Source organism: Schistosoma haematobium, chromosome 2, assembly GCF_000699445.3.
Source record: "Schistosoma haematobium chromosome 2, whole genome shotgun sequence".
In the NCBI taxonomy this organism is placed as follows: domain Eukaryota; kingdom Metazoa; phylum Platyhelminthes; class Trematoda; order Strigeidida; family Schistosomatidae; genus Schistosoma; species Schistosoma haematobium.
Window position 1 is genome coordinate 23,176,786 of NC_067197.1, and position 20,439 is coordinate 23,197,224.

Below are 20,439 nucleotides of genomic sequence, written 5' to 3' on the forward strand. Positions count from 1 at the left end.
AATGCTGGTGAGCGGTCTGTGCCCCTTTACTAGGGGTAACAGGCGTAAGTAAGTAAGTCATTAAGTAAGTAAATCCGAATATAAGGATAAAAGTGAATGGGAAATGAGAGACGGCACAATGGAAGCACAGGACAAACTATAAGAGTATTGTGATTATGCATTCGTAGTTCGTTAGGGAGATATGCCAGTAGTCATTCTTCTAGAATCCATCCGAAGGAAAGAACGAAACACAACATTTATTAATTCACTAGTCATAATCTAAAATTTCACTCCTCATGACTTGTAAATTACATGTTTTCTCGTTGTTACGTAGTTAAAATTGGATTCACAGTTAAAACAAAGAATTGAATTGGATGAAACAGCAGTTTCACTCATACACTGCCATACAATGTATAAAACATAAAATGGAACATACAGATATTATCCAATAAACTAATTGATGTTATGTAATAAAAACTAATTTCAAAGGAACTTCTCCCACTAATAATATTAACCCTTTTCAGTGACAGCCTAATCCATAAATACTTACTAAACTGAAAGAAGTCTTAATACTTTATATAAAATATCGAGAAGTGCCTAAGCAATGATAATCGTTTCAAAGAACAGAGTAAGGCTAACTACAAAGTGACTTATGTTCAGTTTAAACCATCTGATCAGCTACATTAGATTATAAATATAAATATTTACGACCAAGCGTTTACTGGTAATGATGAAAGATGTGACAGAATATGGATGTGTGTCATTCATAGACAAATGAAAGAATAATGTTCTCCGACTAAACACTTCAACGAATAAGACCAGTCAGTTTAGCCTCAGTTGTGCAATCACGTAAGCGTGCTGCGTAGATTTAGTTCAAACTTATCATATTCTGACATACAAAATGATAGTTTCATGAAATGTTCGGTGCGCTATTTCACGTGGAGGATAGACTAAACTGCTTGTTTCAATTGCAGTAGAAACCATCCATAACAAAACCACTAAAAGTGAAGATGACGGGACTTCGGAATCGACAGAATCTTAAGTTTTGTAGGCATTTCACATATTCTAATAAACTGTAATGTGCGACAAAATCAATACAATCATCGAACTCCTTATTCTGCTCAGACCGCGTTTGTTTGAAATCTGTCACAAGCTATATATACCATATACAATTTGTTTTCATTCCCATTGAGTGTGAATACGGATTTTCGATGAGAGGAAGACGCTTTCACGAAGATCTCAATTATAGGTATGAAATGCCATTATTCCTAATAACAGAATCTTGCTCGTTATGCACATCGTAGTTTACTGATCTTCTACAGTTCCCCATTTATTTTTACTATGATGGGACATTGTATTATTTTCCGTTTTATTTTGTCATGATCTATTCAACTTGACAGAAATGCATGGTTTAGAAGTCGAAGTAAATCTTAGAATCTAATACAGATATGAACGCGATTCTCCCACCACTGACGGTTATTATTGTTCGTCTTTCTTATATTTGTTTTGTAACAGAAAACGTCAATTGAAAGTTCGGGAGAAATGGATATCTATGGAGAAATATCTTCAATTTTGGATAAACGTTACCCATCTTTATTAAGTTGTGTTTTTCTTTATCATACTTACTGATTAATCTTTGGTTTACTTTGGGTTTGTTTCGTTTCTCATTTTACCTATCGCACTTAGCAAAACACATAAATGATGCGTATTCTGACAAGTCAACTGCAGATCATTTGTTAAGTATTTCCTCAGCATTCTTCATGTCGAGTTTCTTGCTGTCACCAGTTACTGGTCTTATGATTGACTTCTGTCTCAAAGAGCTCGAACGAGCATTAAGAACATGCTCACCAACGAACGTGATTTAGCGAATCCCGATAAAATGTATTATACTCTAACACTTGGCCTAGTCCCGGGACAAGGTCTTTTGGCTCTCTCTGCTGTTGCTCTGAGTGCAATGATGTTTATACCTAGTCCTATAGCTTCTTATGCATCGTTTGTATTCTTGGTTATATTAAGGTCACTCTTATTCAGTTGCTTCATTAGCTTTCTTCTGTCTGCATTCCCAATACGTTATTTTGGTACATTGAATGGCATTACTAGTGCGGTATCAGGTTTAATATGTCTCTCGACGAATGCCTTTCTTCGTACTAGCAGATCTACAGATAATTATGTAACCATGGCGATATCGATCGGGATATTTGTTGTACCTATTATTTTTCTAATCAAATCAAGACAATAAATCAGTCAGTGTTGTGATCTTATGAAAATCTTGTTTTTATTTTTATATTGAGACCCGAAATTAGATATGAATGCTTCAATATTTAAATTTTGCAACAACTTATATGGTGTAAACTTTCGTTAATTAATTAATTTTTTCAATAATAAAAATTTATGCTGAGGTCCGGTGTTGAAACATATTTTCTTTTAATAATAATCGGCAAAAGCTAGCCAGAAAATGACCATTGTTTATAAACACTACCGTGAATTGTCTCACATAACAAGTGAAATTACCATAAAAACTCTCTTAATGTCATGTTGTTCATAAAAAATGTAACTTGAAGTGTTAGTCTACACAGAAGGAGTTGAGAATGAAATTACAAGACATGGTTAATAGTCTTTGGAAAACGACACAGCACTCGACAAGAACTGGACAAGAGAGTGCAGGACATTTTTTAAATAACCATCTTTGGTAAACTAGGTTCTATGAAGGCTAACAGGCGTAGTTAGTAAGTAACTAGGATGAAGCCTTTAAAGAAAAACGACTTTATTTAATTATTTGAGTGATCGATAATTGGTGCATATTGTCTCTCCTCCATTTTGTGAATCAAAACATTCCTAAATAGTAACAGGGAGATTCGTAGAATGTATAAGACCAAGCTTGCCTAAATATCATAAATTAAAGATATGTGTTAAGCCTATGGTTAGTGAGTGAAGTATTTTTGGTGTTAAGAAGCAACAGAATATTTAGTTCTATGCAGTATGTGAAGGAGCTCGGTTACTAACCGTATTGGAGAAAGATCTTTAAAATATCGAGGATGGGCAAAACAAAGGTGTGAATATCTGAAAGTGGATCTACCAGTAGTTCAGTTCGCTAAAATTTATAATGTCAGACTCATTGATGAACTGACATCTAACTATTTATTTTCAAAAATTATTCCCAGTTGTTTTCATCTGCTAACATAAGAAATTATATACATCATAAAAATACAACATGTACCACAAATAGGGGATTACATGATATAATATTGGAATTTGAATGTCAAAAAAGGAACAGCCAATGTATAAGTGAAGAATGACATTCGGATACATGTAACGATAATAACTTCCTGAAAAGTGCAGTTGAAACATACAATCCTCTTCTTCCAGTTCTTCTGATTGTCACTATGTCGATAAGAATTTCAATGAAATCCGGACATTATTCATATTATCACGCCTCTTATCCAAAACACATCAACACACGTTGTATCGGAGATACGGAGAAAGAAAAGAAAGTTGAGAGTGGGCGTGGATATGATCAAACATTTGGAAATAGAACTCAATATCATTTAAATCTCATTCAAAATAAACTCACTAGACAATTTCATAAAGTTCATTATTGACTCTTAACTAATTAGTTAACATACATAATTGTACGATCAAAAGAAGCAAAATTCACATAAGTATTTCGACCTTGTAATTAAAGACATCAATTTGGCTGTATAATCAGACAATAAAAATTATAAAAAACACATGATTCTTGATTAAATTCCTTAGATTCTTAATATTTTTTCAAATAGTATTATTAAGCAATCATTTCTCTATCATATTTGCTCCGTCAGATATGACCATAATTCTGATGAGGTACATCAGATAGTCTCTCACTAATTCACTTACACTGCTAACTCGAATTACTTATCGTTTTCATTGACCTATCACTTGTTCACATTTCCTATCATGTTTTGTCACCATATAAGTATTGCTTGCGAAACGCATGTTATCACCGATTGAAAAACGCTTAGAACTTGGTTGTCAACAATTTCTTAATTCTAATTTGTTGTTCTTTATTCACAAGTATACCCTACATTCACATGTAAAACAACAGATTTGCACCTGTGGAACTGCTATCATGAATGTATGTCTCTTTGGCGTTTATTGAAGTTTTCAGGGAATGTAGATATTGCCGAGTACCAACAGTAAATCAAAACAAATCAATACTGAAAATCTCCTTCCATCATTTATAATATCCTATCCAATGCGAGCCAAATGTCTAAATGTCTCCTGAACTAATGGGAAATTCGGTGTTCACACATGAAATAATAACATATTGTTCACGTCAATTATGATCTTAGTCAATATGATTATATTAAATACATGACGGAGTATATTTGTGACTGATTTTTATTGTCAACCAATTTCATCAGTCACAATGGATTGTAAACATCAGCCACCTAGTTCTCACTTAAACTTCATTAACACTTGTTTTTTAGTTTTTGTGATGATTAGGAGTATTTTAATTATAGCACGAACTAACAATCCCAGAAATAACGCAATTGGATCATGAGATACAAGATAAGCACGAACGAATGTACTGTATTTGGAATTCGAAATCAAGCATTCAACAAGTACAAAGGAACCATTAGTTCATTCAATCACCAGATTATTCTATTAATCTATTCTGTTATTTTATTTATGTGATATTGTTACTTATCCCAAATGTTCAATGATGACTGATGCGTCAAGTGTTCAAAGACGAACCTGTAACACATGTGAATCAGTCAAATTTACCACGTCGTATTAGCGCAGAGGGACGAACTCTTCAAAACGAGTCTTAGACTATTAGCACTAATATTAATGTCGGCAACAGTAAGAACTCTCAGTTACTATTAGCAGAAAGAGAAAAAATAGGGATATTTTGGGACTGAAGATCCGAGGAATGATATAGACTGGATACATCCGTGTCACTGCGAACAATTTTTAGCCATGTCAACTTACTCATCGAGTCTCTGGTTACGACATTTTTGCTGAAAATGTGAATCTAGTACGTGAACGATTCAATATAGGTCACTAAAACAGGATCGATCCACGTGTAAATTTTCTTTCGTGGGCTAGGATTCACAATTAATTCTGAAATTCGTACATGCACCCGAACACGTACAAAGCAAGATGACTCTGACAACTCAAGATGTGATGGGAAGGCGCCACTCAAAGTGGAACAAATTTAGACATCAAACAAACAAAAGAATATAGCAGAATCAAATGCAATCGATGCCTCTATTCGTTAACACCGTCGAGTTATTAGCTGAGCATAGAACAACAAACCGGTTACTTGCACAAACGTTTACCGAGATATTGAACTAAAACTTTCTTCATGTATCAGTTAGTATTATCTCAGATAAGTGAATATAGTTTCAAAGGCGTTTGTCAGACACGATTTTATTAAGAAATTTGAGTAATGTTCTTTTACCTGTTCACATGTTTTCATAAGAGTAGATTCGGTACGCAAACCTTTGCAACAACCTTACGAAAGCCCTTCTCACGTGATCGCTCGTCACGAAAAGACCTTCAAGATACGAACGAGACTACCGTCTCACGTCCCGGTCGCCAAGTACGGTTGCCCGTACGCTTCCGCGACTAGTCGCACAGTTAACAACCGATACGGTGTAGGACTATTCCTATGCTACACGCATGCTACACTCTTCTCTTCTTTTGATTTTCTTTTTGTTTCCTGAGCCCACGCCTCCGACCATCCCCGTTTAGTATCGTCGACTTCAGTCAACTTTGGCGAAAGCTGGACTGGCCACCCACGCTTCTGTCAACGCACTCAGTCGATATTTTGGCTTCGAATGCTTTGCATACGCTTGGTCTCGAACTTTGTCGTTATGGTCGCTTCCGGTTCATCGGCTCAACGTGGTTTCGTCCTACGTCTGCAGCGTTTCTGGTCCGCACCCCTACGAACGCAATCTTCAGATTCTGGATACAAACCACTCTGGTGTAGTATGCCAACTCAAGCAACAAACACAGCACACCGCTCTTGGTACCGTTCTCCGAAAAAGAATTTCGTTGGCAACTCGACGATCAACGATCGCTTTCCTGTTCCGCCAGTTTTTCCGTCCTAAAATCGCTCGTCAGCCGATCAATCCCACGATTCAAACCGCTACTTATCGAAAGTGTAGACCCCTTCTAGCGGGAGGCTCCTATAGTGACCCACTTTTATCACGAGAACACGATTGGTTTATTGAAAACAATTTTTATTATAACCAATTGTACCAGTGACTGTTTTAATGTGCTTTTGCTTAACTGTGCTGAAAAGCATGCATTATTATTACACTTTGATTGTGACCTCGCGCGAATTCGGTTACGTTCTGTAACCAAGTTTGTATCCTGGCACGATCTCGGTATTCCTTCGATACCACGAGATCGCCAGCAAACATATCTCGACTTGGTCCATTAACTGCCTTCTGATATTTGGCTTCCGCGGGATTTTATGGATTTATTTGGCACGTGTTTCTCTGTAGCGGTGTTCATAGTCAATTTCGACTCGACGCCACGCTACAGATGTGCACCTTGGTAGAGGCATCAACTATACACACAACCGTTGTTAATTCTAATACTTATAATTACATGCTAAACCATACAGAACTCCGCCTGAGTCCCTCCGGGGCTACTGCCGGTCCCAAGCTCGGATAAAGGAGGAGGGTTGGGCATGGGGTTAGCGGCCCCATCCCTTAGAAAACTAACTCGCCAAAAAAACGCTAGCCAGAAAAAATTATTCAAACTTTTCAAACTCTGCCCTGGGAGTCAGAAGGTCCTCATTTAGAAGAATTATGACGCTTCATGATGAAAGCCGAATTCCTTCGGAAGTTACGAGGCCGATGCCCCTTCTGACAACCAGAGCGACTATCTATCTAGGTACATGGAATGTTCGTACAATGTGGGACACCGGAAGAGCCTTCCAAATTGCTGCAGAAATGAGAAGATACAACTTAGAGGTACTTGGTATCAGTGAAACACATTGGACACAAGTTGGACAACAACGACTAGCTACAGGAGAGCTCCTGTTATACTCCGGCCATGAAGAAGAAAATGCCCCACATACACAAGGAGTTGCATTGATGCTGTCCAAACAAGCGCAAAATGCGCTTATGGGATGGGAATCTAATGGACCAACGATCATCAAAGCCTCGTTCAAAACAAAAAAGAGGGCACTTCAATGAACATCATCCGATGCTATGCGCCTACCAACGACTACAATGAAGACGCTAAAGATCAATTCTACAATAGGCTGCAGTCAATCGTCGAGAAGTGCCCAACAAACGACCTGACCATTCTGATGGGAGATTTCAACGCCAAGGTTGGAACGGACAACACTGGATATGAAGACATCATGGGACGAGACGGACTGGGAGAAAGAAACGAAAATGGTGAGAGATTTGCGAACCTATGTGCCTTCAATAAACTGGTCATAGGCGGCACCATATTCCCACATAAACGCATACACAAAACCACATGGACTCCACCGGATCACACCACGCAAAACCAAATCCACCATATTTGAATCAACAAATCGTTCAGGAGGACTATAGAGGACGTGAGAACCAAGAGAGGAGGTGATATAGCATCAGATCATCACTTGCTGGTCGCCAAGATGAAATGGACAATGGACATCGAGGATGCAGTTGGACGACCTAGACTTCGCTGATGATCTGGCCCTTCTATCCCAAACGCAAAAACAAATGCAGGAGAAGACAAACAGTGTAGCAGCAGCCTCAGAAGCAGTAGGTCTCAATATACACGAAGGGAAAAGCAGGATTCTCCGATACAACACAGCATGCACCAATCCAATCACAATTGATGGAGAAGATTTGGAAGATGTAAAAACCTTTACATATTTGGGCAGCATCATTGATGAACAGGGTGGATCTGATGCAGTTGTGAAGGCGCGGATCGGCAAAGCAAGAGCAGCATATTTACAACTGAGGAACATCTGGAACTCAAAGCAACTGTCAACCAACACCAAGGTAAGGATTTTCAATACAAATGTCAAGACAGTTCTACTGTATGGGGCAGAAACCTTGAGAACTACGAAAGCCATCATCCAGAAAATACAGGTGTTTATTAACAATTGTCTACGCAAAATACTTCAGATCCGTTGGCCGGACACTATTAGCAACAACGTACTGTGGGAGAGAACAAACCAGATCCCAGTGGAGGAAGAAATCAGGAAGAAGCGCTGGAAGTGGATAGGAAACACATTGAGGTAAGCGCCAAACTGCGTCACAAGACAAGCCCTCACATGGAATCCTGAAGGTCAAAGGAAAAGAGGAAGACCGAAGAACACATTACGTCGGGAAATGGAGATAGACATGAGAAAAATGAACAAGAATTGGAAGGAACTAGAAAAGAAGGCCCAGGATAGAGTGGGTTGGAGAATGCTGGTCGGTGGCCTATGCTCCATTGAGAGTGACAGGCGTAAGTAAGTAAGTAAGTAAGTAGGTAAGTAAGTAAGTAAACCACACAGATCCTACATCTAATACACAGTCAGACAGATATGATAAACCTGGGGAGAAGAAATACAATGGAATACAATAATTTGGAACATTATTTAAGCTACGGCGGTTGTGATATTTGTACGAACTAATGATTCCTTTTTACTTGATAGCCTCCCGATTTCGAATTCCAAATTATGTACGTTTGTTTGTGTTATTCTAATTCTATTTGCTGTAAATTGCACTACTTCGAAAGTTCCCGGTTAGACCAATATTTCAAGTACTTACAATTATCAAAAGGTTTGAGCATCTCAGTGGACGGATCTCAATCAGAACCGTCTCTAGAACTACACGAATCCGTAGACAACTATTGACATTTCTCTCCAGAATTCTCCAGACTTTTGAGTTATAGCGAATTGATGTATGGCAAATTCGAAGATATATATCTGATCATGTGTTATATTGTGTGACACACTTGAAGGAAGAGATTCAACAATTTCCATCATTTGCATTATTTTCCAACTAATCATCTGACAAGTAATTTCTTTTATAGTCCTGTTGACTGGACGATTTTTAATGCTAACAATGAAATTACCTTGTTCAGGATAATTTCCTTAAACACTATTAAACCATTTAAATTAATCAAAATTGCCTGAATTCAGAGAGAAGATAACGAACAGAATTACTCTTAATTCCCAGTAGAAACTCACCAAAACAGGTAAGACCGCTATAAATCGTGGCACACAGGTGAAGAAATCTCATTCAAAATTAAAACCAATATCTTTGACGTCATTTCAATTCATTGCACAACGTGTCTTATGATGCTGATAAACCTGTGAAGTTCAAGCCCAATCAGATGAACCGACCTGGATCCCACTGCTCTTCTTTGCAGGACTCAATTGATGAAGCGCCATAGAGGTGTATCGACATATTGAACTCAAGGGAGATATCAGAGACGAAAGATAAAACACAAAAAGAGAATAAGTAAACTGAAGGGCTCATTGCTTGTAATAAACTTTAATGTTAATCTCCAAACAACAAAAGCGACAAAAAATACGGCATTCAGTTTCCTTTTCAGCACCTATGTGCGTTTGCCTAAGTTTCACTTACTCTACTAGAGTTTCAGTGAAAATAAAATACCATAGTGAATTAGTTTCACACAGTGCCATGATGCAGTAATCACTGTGATATCACTGGTGAAACGACAGCACATCATTTTGTTAACAATACGGAAGACAAAGATAATAAAATACAGAATAGTGACAAAATTGACCACACACTCGGTGGACAGAAAACACTGTCCAAACACAGCTGAACACTTATCTATGAAATGAAATAACTGAAAAAGTGAAAGTATTGAGTTTTAAATACTGACATAATGCAATAATCTTAAGTAATATAAAAACAACTAAGTAAAAAAATTATCATCAATCTCCATGACAAAACTAATTACTAAAGCATATAATTAACCTAAGTGACAGATGAATGATGTAAACAATTCTATTTAAAATTTAGTTAAAATATACATTCCTGTTCTTCCAGTTCTTCTGATTGTCACTATGTCGATAAGAATTTCAATGAAATCCGGACATTATTCATATTATCACGCCTCTTATCCAAAACACATCAACACACGTTGTATCGGAGATACGGAGAAAGAAAAGAAAGTTGAGAGTGGGCGTGGATATGATCAAACATTTGGAAATAGAACTCAATATCATTTAAATCTCATTCAAAATAAACTCACTAGACAATTTCATAAAGTTCATTATTGACTCTTAACTAATTAGTTAACATACATAATTGTACGATCAAAAGAAGCAAAATTCACATAAGCATTTTGAACTTCCTTAACACCTGCATTTTTCCCATCCTTCACTTGTTTAGTGTCAGGTCCAAGCGTGAGAGTACGATCGCACATTCCAGCCACATCTTGAAGAAATGATGATAATAATAGTCCTTGAGCTTTACCCAACAAACATTCCTTGTATATTTCAGGATCTGTAGGTGATTGTATCCTAAATACAAAAATGCTGTAATTGATCTGGACTTGATTTATTGAAACAAGGTCTAGATGTTTTCATGCACCACTCACTTTTCACGAACGAGTAAAATAATTGCCACCAAATCCATTGGGTAACTGTAAACAACTGTAGCGAATGCTGAGAATTGACGGCTTTCCTTTTACTTTAACTATGTTCAAATTTGACAAAATGATCTGTGTAGTTATACTTAGTAAATCTTGTGTTTGGAATCATTCTTATTTTCTTTTATTGCAAATAACATTTTTGTTTACGAAAATCATCGATCGTGGGTTATGGCGATTTCAAGAAGTTGAGAAAAGCGATAAAAACTGTGGCGTATTTTTCTGTATAAGCTAAGCAGCTGCTATTAAGTTAAATGATGTATTCCACAGAGGACGTCATTCTATTACGGATGAAACTATAAAAGCTTGCAAGCGCATATTCCTCAAGTTTTTACATTAAATTAATTTTTTCGTTTTAAAAATTATTGGAAGATAACATATTGGATCGTGTGGAAAATAATTACAACCGATTGCCAACTGCTTATGGGCTACAATTTATTTGCGATTCTTGGAATACGTCAACGCAAACCCCATGAAGAATCGAATTATAAATATGCGATGTTTGATTGACTTGAAAGACGAGATTGGGTCTAATGTAACAACTTCTCATTGGAGCATAACCCTGGAAATAAACCACGATTATTTGCTTTAAATTATGAGGTTAAGGTGTTCAAAATTCGCCGGATGAACAAAATAATACAACTGTCGGTACTATGCTGAGAAATATCGATTTTATTGTGCACAAAATAACACGTCACATGCGTGCGTAAACGGCAGAATTCATTTTTTACGGTGGCATATCCGTCAAGTTTACGGTTTGAACGACGTGCTATTATCGATATGATTGTAAAAACTTTGAACTTACAGCACAGTTCCGACGCACAAACCCATATAGTAGTTTATCGTTGTATCTGCACGAAAATTCTATTATATATTTTTACCAACGTTATCTATCCAACAACCCTAGCTACCTACTATCCTATCTGCAATCTCACGTTTCAAATTTATGATCACGCGTCTGAAAACAGCGTGTACGTTCGATGTCAGAAATATATGTTATTATGTTTAACTTGGAAACTAGAACTTATAAATTAGTACCAGAGAAAAATTGGTGTGATCCTGTTTTTCAAAAACCGCTGTCGTAAATCTCTTTATTCGCGTTGCTTATTACTTATAAGTTAAAATGAGGAACCACTGCTATTCACACGACGCGATGTGGGAATATGTATGACTATTAAAAGTGGAGAAGAACACTACGACTAGCACACTTATTTGATTATAATTTAAGGAGGAAGTTAGATGCATAAAAAATTCGGATGGCATTTGTCACGCTGAACACAGCTCACGTCAACTGAATACAAAGGATATCATATTTTGAGTGAGAATAACGATGAAACAAACCAATCTTGTGTTGAGTAAAATATAACACTGAAGGTAAAACAAATATTGCACTGAGTAGTCATTACGCTGAATTGAAAACAGGAGTAATGTTCGATCACGAATTACAATGTTTAAAATGTAACTTTACTTTTTTCATAGACTCATATCATACACTTCATATTGAATTGCTTTGCTGATCATCTTTTCCGTTTCCCCATCATCAGGTTTGTAGTATATAGCCTTGAGGGATTTTCTTACTCAGTGATGACAAACCTAACTCATGCATTTGTTATACTTGCTTCTTATAGCAAGCGTCTGCTCACAGTTGCATTATGACAAATGCAGACTTATTAGACAGTCCTATTGCACACATACGTATCTGGTAAATTTTCATGGACATTCCGGTGACAAATGTTTCTGATTTATTAATGTCGTCTTTTGCCATTTCTACTGATCTAGTGCCTTCTCTGTAAGCCTTCTTGATCATGGTACCAAAAATGAAAGTGAATATTTGTCCGAAATGCAGTGTTAGTGTTAATGTTAAAAGTTGAGCCATCGGAGATTCTTTGACGACTTTTTTTGTTAGCACTGTTTTAAGGTAGATGCAGTGAATAAGGTGAAAAATTTTAATTTATTGTTTGTTGGTCCAGCAGATGGAATGGAAGTGTTGTCTGACTGAAGTTTTATGGAAAAAGTTGTGATGTATTTTCAGATAGGTGCCTCGCCTAAGTTTCCACATTTGACGGTGTCCCAACAAGTATGAATATTTTGATTTCTTCTCTCAGCATTACCGGTTCTCGAAGTAAGACGCCGTGCTTCTGCGCCTAAAGTCTTCAGTATTCTGGGTAACCAAAATCAATAGACTTTGTGTACGCTAATGGTCCAACCATTTTTGAATTGTTCGCCGTAATTTACGAAGAAAAATCAAAATTATTTACGTGAAACATTGTTGTTTGACAAAAACTTTGACTTTGCATGACTCAAAGAAAGGTACGTAATTTTGACAGCAGCGAACTTTAGTTTTAGTTAGTCGAGACGACTTTCGTTTCGCTGAGTCGACTGTCACTTTCTGACTGAAGGTGATGAGACTTAACGAAAGTCGTCAACATGATAACTAAGAATTCTATATCGAAATGTTTGGACTTTTCTGTTCCAATATTTTCATGTTTAATGGACACTTCAATACATCTTATAAACGCTTATATATTATTAGCTTACAAATTTCTCATCGAATAATTAGTCAGTCGATTTGCTTTTTTAAGATGTTTAAAGCTTTAACTTGAAAACAAAACGATTAAATTGTAATGTGACGGTATTTCGAGGTGCTATCAAACTAAATGACTTCGTGATAACTAGCAGCAATATAACTATGTCCTACACGTCATAGTCAAAAATCAGGACGCCAAATCGGAGGACAATTGGAAAGGGACCAATGAAAGCATCCAAGGAGTTGACAGGCTCCAGCGAACACAAGCACGTACAACTGATTTATATTGATACTCTAGGAATTACTGATGACATAATAAAAAGGGGAAAGCGGATAACATCTGTCGAACAAAAGCATAGAACGATGTAAACACTCGAGCAATGAGAATCATAGAGCTGATTGTCGTAAATATGTGGAAGACCAAGAAATGTCACTGGAAGATGCTGCTAGAGAACGAAATATGTGATAACTATATAACACGACAAAAATGTGGCTGAAAAATATGGTCAACCGGAACGACCAGTCAACAAGCAACAGGAAAACCAACTCCGAGATTCTAGAACAGCGGAATAGGTAGAGAGAAAACTTTGAAGGATTCTCAAAAAGACAGCGTTACTAGATCCTTTGGACATCGAAGCAGCACTTTAATACCTTCCTGTAGGTACTAACAATTTGAAGCCCCAGCATGATTAACAGACAGAACATGGGTAAGAAATAGCAGGACCATACAGAATGGTATATGCAGCACTGAAAGTCAATGTTGGAGCAATTGCAACGATGTTTTACATTCTGCTGAGGAAAATTTAGAAGGAAGTGTTGGGAAAGTTAGATTCTCAGAACTCATTTGGCAAATGCCAGATTTTTGTAATTCTATTTTAAAAATTTGAATTTCTTGTTTTCGCGTCAAAAGCAGCCGTTTTCGCCTTCATGTCGTATTTCCTACTTGAGAGGACGTTAAATGCTATTGGTTCGTCGTCCCTTTTATTATTCTATTTTGTGACGTTTCCTAAACACATTTTTATGCTCCATTTATACGCTTGAGTTGTGATTATTGTTGTTGTTCATGCTTCTGACAGTTGGTGAAATATACTTCTCTATTTTGAACCTGGACTTCTCTCTCTAGTTAGCGGGCGGGGACGAATCGGAATAGTTAGCTGATTTAGTCATTTTGTCGCTGAGTCCTCGTTCCGTTCACAGATCAAGTGAACTCGTAATCTCTTCGAACACAGCAGGAAGGAAAAGTACTGATGGACTTGAGAAAAAATATCTCAAATGTTCAGTGAAGAAAGACCTCAGCAAGTGTGAAAATTAAAGATGCATCACTGAAATATCAGTATCAGGAAAGATTTTCAACAGGTTGTTGGGCTGAACGAAAGATTATGTAAACATACATCTTGAAAACCAAGAGGCTAGACTCCATATAAATCAATCGTGTGCCGAACGAATCGCGATAATACGGGTCACTGCTGAACAATCGATTGAATGGAATCACTTGATATACATAAAGTTACTTGACTATGAAAAAGCATTTGACAATGTTTATGGGGAATTATATTGTACCCCGAGCATCATGATCGTGTTGTAACTATCCAAACAAATTTCGGCGTTCTATGCTTTGTGAGGAGTAACAGGCGTATATAAGAACGCAAATCCATCAGTCAGTAGGCGTCAGCAAACATAGGATTGCATGAGAGATTTTTATGACCGAGACTAAACAGGCCAACTCCATCTCGTTTGTAAACTATAATTATGGTCGAAAATCTGAGGATTTTCCAGTTTGAAGAGCGTTTAAAAACAGACCAAGAAGTCAGCAGACGGGGGCACAAATACATCGAATTCTACCATAATATGTTAACTTTCATATAAATGTGCATAAATAAGGAAGGATCTCAGAAGTAACTCATCCGAACAAAGCATCATTTCTTAGATTATTAGTAGGTGAAGGAATGATCTAACTTGTAATAGTACGACTGAGCTATCCCTAGGATTTCAGAGGCTGTTGACCACTCAACTTGATGATTGGCACATTGAACACCGTGGAACCCTCTACGAGAGTACCCTAGGTTGACGTAACGATACTTCACTCACCTCTCTATCAGCCCAATGTCCGGACATTTTTCTGGGACCGAAAAATTCGACGAGTACATTATCAACAACATCTAGCACCATGCTAAGTACAGCCTTCACAGAAAATACGAAGTTGGGATCATCCCAACATCACAGCCTTTGGTTTTCAACTAACATCGATGGTCGATAATTCTGCGCCGAGCTCAACGAAGTTCAGGGTGACTGAAGAGCCTCAGCAGATAAATGTCATAGCAAACACGATCCAAATCATAACACACTATTGGCCTTACCAGTCGGCAATGTTTGCATCCAAATAAAACACAACAGTGCATGTTTGGGCGACTACAAAAAGGATGAATACATGTATATTCCTCGGCATACAAGTCTAACTGAAGTTTGGTAGGTTTCTTAATATTTAAAAATATGGGATATTCTTTTCTCGTACGTCACCAAAAATCTTAGACCTGAGCAGTTGCATGTGATATCCCTGCAGTAATAGTTTTTATTGGTAATATTCTTGGTCAATACAGTATCACAAGATGAGAGTAATGGCCTTTCAATCCACTGCATATAATCAAGATGAAATAAACGATGCTCAAAATGCTACATTTGTAAACGTCGTATACATTTTCGAAGTACAACATCTGGACAACATGTCGAGAACACGAGTCAAAATTACGCTTTTATTTATAATTCCAAGACGAAAATGCAAGCAAATTTCTTGTTTAGTACAATGTATCTATCCCGGAGTACTAACTACCAATATTCAAGCCTTCTAACGCGATGCTCATATGATGTGTCACGTTTTAGGCTTACATTTCAACATTTATTGGAAAACCGACTGTATATGCATTAATATTTTGTTACCCTGTTTCTGCAGGAAAACGTACTTTATGGCAGGCCGAAGATAGTTGAATGAGTTTAACATAATAAATTACATGGCGCTAGTAACAACTTGATCTTGCATGTTAATTGGGATGCCCAATGTAAATTATATTTGTCAGGAATAAATGATTGTTTTTATATGGTTAATGAAAGCAATTGTTAATATCTATACAGGATGAAAACGGACACCCATGTTATATATGCTCAGAAAGATATTATATTTTGGTGGGTTTCCGGCACGTCATTAAAAGCTTCATTTCGTTGGTGCAATGGACAGACAGCGAACATTCCTTTTTCTACCGCCCTACTTGTGTATCAACTACTTGTGACTAAGGGGTAACGTTAAAAGCGAGATGAGAACGACTGTACTAGAAATTAAGCCAAAGTCAGTCTACAACTCACCTCTTTGAATAGCAGTACAGCATGTTTTATTACGAACTGTTAGTTGAAAATTCCTAAAGCGCACCAAGAACCACATTCGAAAATCCTAAATATGTCACACCTAGGATGATAATTTGCGTGATTTCAAAACAGGATGAAAGCGCATCATAAAAGTGTTGTAGGGGATAATGTGAAAGATTTTGGGTACTAGGTTGGGGAAATGATCACTGATTTCGTCTGTCTAAGGATGGTAGGTTGCATTAACATGATCTATCGAGTACCTTAGGCATTCAAAAAATGTGACATTACCAGGGAACCGCCTTACTGCTTACTTACTTACTTACTTACGCCTGCTACTCCCAATGGAGCATAGGCCGCTGACCAGCATTCTCCAACCCACTCTATCCTGGGCCTTCTTTTCTAGTTCCTTCCAATTCTTGTTCATTTTTCTCATGTCTATCTCCATTTCCCGACGTAATGTGTTCTTCGGTCTTCCTCTTTTCCTTTGACCTTCAGGATTCCATGTGAGGGCTTGTCTTGTGACGCAGTTTGGCGCTTACCTCAATGTGTTTCCTATCCACTTCCAGCGCTTCTTCCTGATTTCTTCCTCCACTGGGATCTGGTTTGTTCTCTCCCACAGTACGTTGTTGCTAATAGTGTCCGGCCAACGGATCTGAAGTATTTTGCGTAGACAATTGTTAATAAACACCTGTATTTTCTGGATGATGGCTTTCGTAGTTCTCCAGGTTTCTGCCCCATACAGTAGAACTGTCTTGACATTTGTATTGAAAATCCTTACCTTGGTGTTGGTTGACAGTTGCTTTGAGTTCCAGATGTTCCTCAGTTGTAAATATGCTGCTCTTGCTTTGCCGATCCGCGCCTTCACAACTGCATCAGATCCACCCTGTTCATCAATGATGCTGCCCAAATATGTAAAGGTTTTTACATCTTCCAAATCTTCTCCATCAATTGTGATTGGATTGGTGCATGCTGTGTTGTATCGGAGAATCCTGCTTTTCCCTTCGTGTATATTGAGACCTACTGCTTCTGAGGCTGCTGCTACACTGTTTGTCTTCTCCTGCATTTGTTTTTGCGTTTGGGATAGAAGGGCCAGATCATCAGCGAAGTCTAGATCGTCCAACTGCATCTTAGATGTCCATTGTATCCCGCGCTTCCCTTCAGACGTTGACGTCTTCATGATCCAGTCGATCACCAGGAGAAAGAGAAAGGGTGAGAGTAAGCAACCTTGTCTACTACCGGTCATCACTTTGAACGACTTTGTCAACTCTCCTCCATGCACGATTCTGCAGTGTAATCCATCATATGAACTCTGTATGATGTTGACTATCTTCTGAGGCACGCCGTAGTGTCGAAGAAGTTTCCATAGTGTTGTTCTGTCCACGCTATCAAATGCCTTTTCGTAGTCAATGAAGTTGATGTAGAGTGATGAATTCCATTCAATTGATTGTTCCACAATGATCCGTAGAGTTGCGATTTGGTCTGTACACGATCTATCCTTACGGAATCCTGCCTGTTGGTCACGAAGTAGGGCGTCTACGCAGTCCTTCATCCTGTTTAACAATACCCTGTTGAAGACTTTTCCCGGTATTGAGAGAAGAGTGATGCCCCTGTAGTTATCACACTTGCTGAGATCGCCTTTCTTCGGTATTTTGATCAGTAGTCCTTCTTTCCAGTCTGTTGGTACTTGTTCCTCATCTCAAATCTTATTGAAGAGAATGTGGAGTATCCTTGCAGTTGCCGCTATGTCTGCTTTTAGTGCCTCTGCTGGGATGTTGTCCGGTCCTGCTGCTTTGCCACTCTTGATTTGTCTGATGGCCATGCTGATTTCTTCAATTGTTGGTGGGCCAACATTGATTGGGAGGTCCGTGGGTGCTGCTTCGATGTTGGGTGGGTTCAGTGGAGCTGGTCGATTCAACAGTTCTTTGAAGTGTTCTACCCACCTGTTTTGTTGCTCTTTAATGTTGATGATTACCTCGCCTTCCTTACTTTTCACTGGTCGTTCTGGTTTGCGGCGATTTCCAGAGAGTTTCTTTGTCGTGTCATACAATTGTCTCATGTTTCCTTCTCTTGCAGCCTTTTCCGCCGTCGTTGCTAAATCTTCCACATATTTACGTTTGTCGGTTCTGATGCTCCTCTTCACTTGTTTGTTTATTTCCGTGTATTCAGCTTGTGCCTTGGCTTTTTCTGCTCTTGTTCGGCTGGTATTGATCGCTGCCTTCTTGTTCCTCCTTTCTAGAATCTTATCCAGTGTATCAACAGTGATCCATTCCTTGTGGTGGTGCTTCTTGTGACCCAGGACCTCATTACATGTTGAAGTGATTTCCTCTTTGATCCCCTTCCAGTTGCTCTCCACAGTAGTTCCTTCTCCATTGAGTAGATCATGAAAGGCCTGGAACTTATTGCTGAGGACTATCTTGAATTCGTTGAGTTTGTTAGTATCCTTAAGAAAGGCCGTATTGAACTTTTGTGATACTGTCTGCCCCGTTGTCCAGTGCTTCTTGAGTTTCAATTTCATCTTGACGACCAGCAAGTGATGATCTGATGCTATATCACCTCCTCTCTTGGTTCTCACGTCCTCTATAGTCCTCCTGAACGATTTGTTGATTCAAATATGGTGGATTTGGTTTTGCGTGGTGTGATCCGGTGGAGTCCATGTGGTTTTGTGTATGCGTTTATGTGGGAATATGGTGCCGCCTATGACCAGTTTATTGAAGGCACATAGGTTCGCAAATCTCTCACCATTTTCGTTTCTTTCTCCCAGTCCGTCTCGTCCCATGATGTCTTCATATCCAGTGTTGTCCGTTCCAACCTTGGCGTTGAAATCTCCCATCAGAATGGTCAGGTCGTTTGTTGGGCACTTCTCGACGATTGACTGCAGCCTATTGTAGAATTGATCTTTAGCGTCTTCATTGTAGTCGTTGGTAGGCGCATAGCATCGGATGATGTTCATTGAAGTGCCCTCTTTTTTGTTTTGAACGAGGCTTTGATGATCGTTGGTCCATTAGATTCCCATCCCATAAGCGCATTTTGCGCTTGTTTGGACAGCATCAATGCAACTCCTTGTGTATGTGGGGCATTTTCTTCTTCATGGCCGGAGTATAACAGGAGCTCTCCTGTAGCTAGTCGTTGTTGTCCAACTTGTGTCCAATGTGTTTCACTGATACCAAGTACCTCTAAGTTGTATCTTCTCATTTCTGCAGCAATTTGGAAGGCTCTTCCGGTGTCCCACATTGTACGAACATTCCATGTACCTAGATAGATAGTCGCTCTGGTTGTCAGAAGGGGCATCGGCCTCGTAACTTCCGAAGGAATTCGGCTTTCATCATGAAGCGTCATAATTCTTCTAAATGAGGACCTTCTGACTCCCAGGGCAGAGTTTGAAAAGTTTGAATAATTTTTTCTGGCTAGCGTTTTTTTGGCGAGTTAGTTTTCTAAGGGATGGGGCCGCTAACCCCATGCCCAACCCTCCTCCTTTATCCGAGCTTGGGACCGGCAGTAGCCCCCGGAGGGACTCCAGGCGGAGTTATTTGCCTTACTGACCGGAGGATAAATCTTCATTGGTGACCCATCGATTGATAAGTGTGTAATCTATATTTAGTATCTGAAATTTGACTTCAATTTAAAGACAGTTCCGGATATTTACACTTTGTCCTGTGCCCTATTCAACTAGTATATTCCATCAAACAGCCCCCTGTAGACGTGTTATTAGTTGGTCACTGGAACTACATCGAGCGCTATTTAAATAGAACAGGAGTTTTTCAAACAAGGTTAAATTTATACCTTTGATTGTTGATTACGCAACAAGTTATCCAATTTCACTGTGACTGAATTTATTTCGGTTTAAGCAATATTAGGAGTATCATTTTTTCAACAGTTGGTTATCATATATACTTTGTGGGTACGGTTTTTTTATTTCCTAAAGTTTCGGGTTTAACAATTTACGGTTTTCCACTCTTTTTAGCAATCAG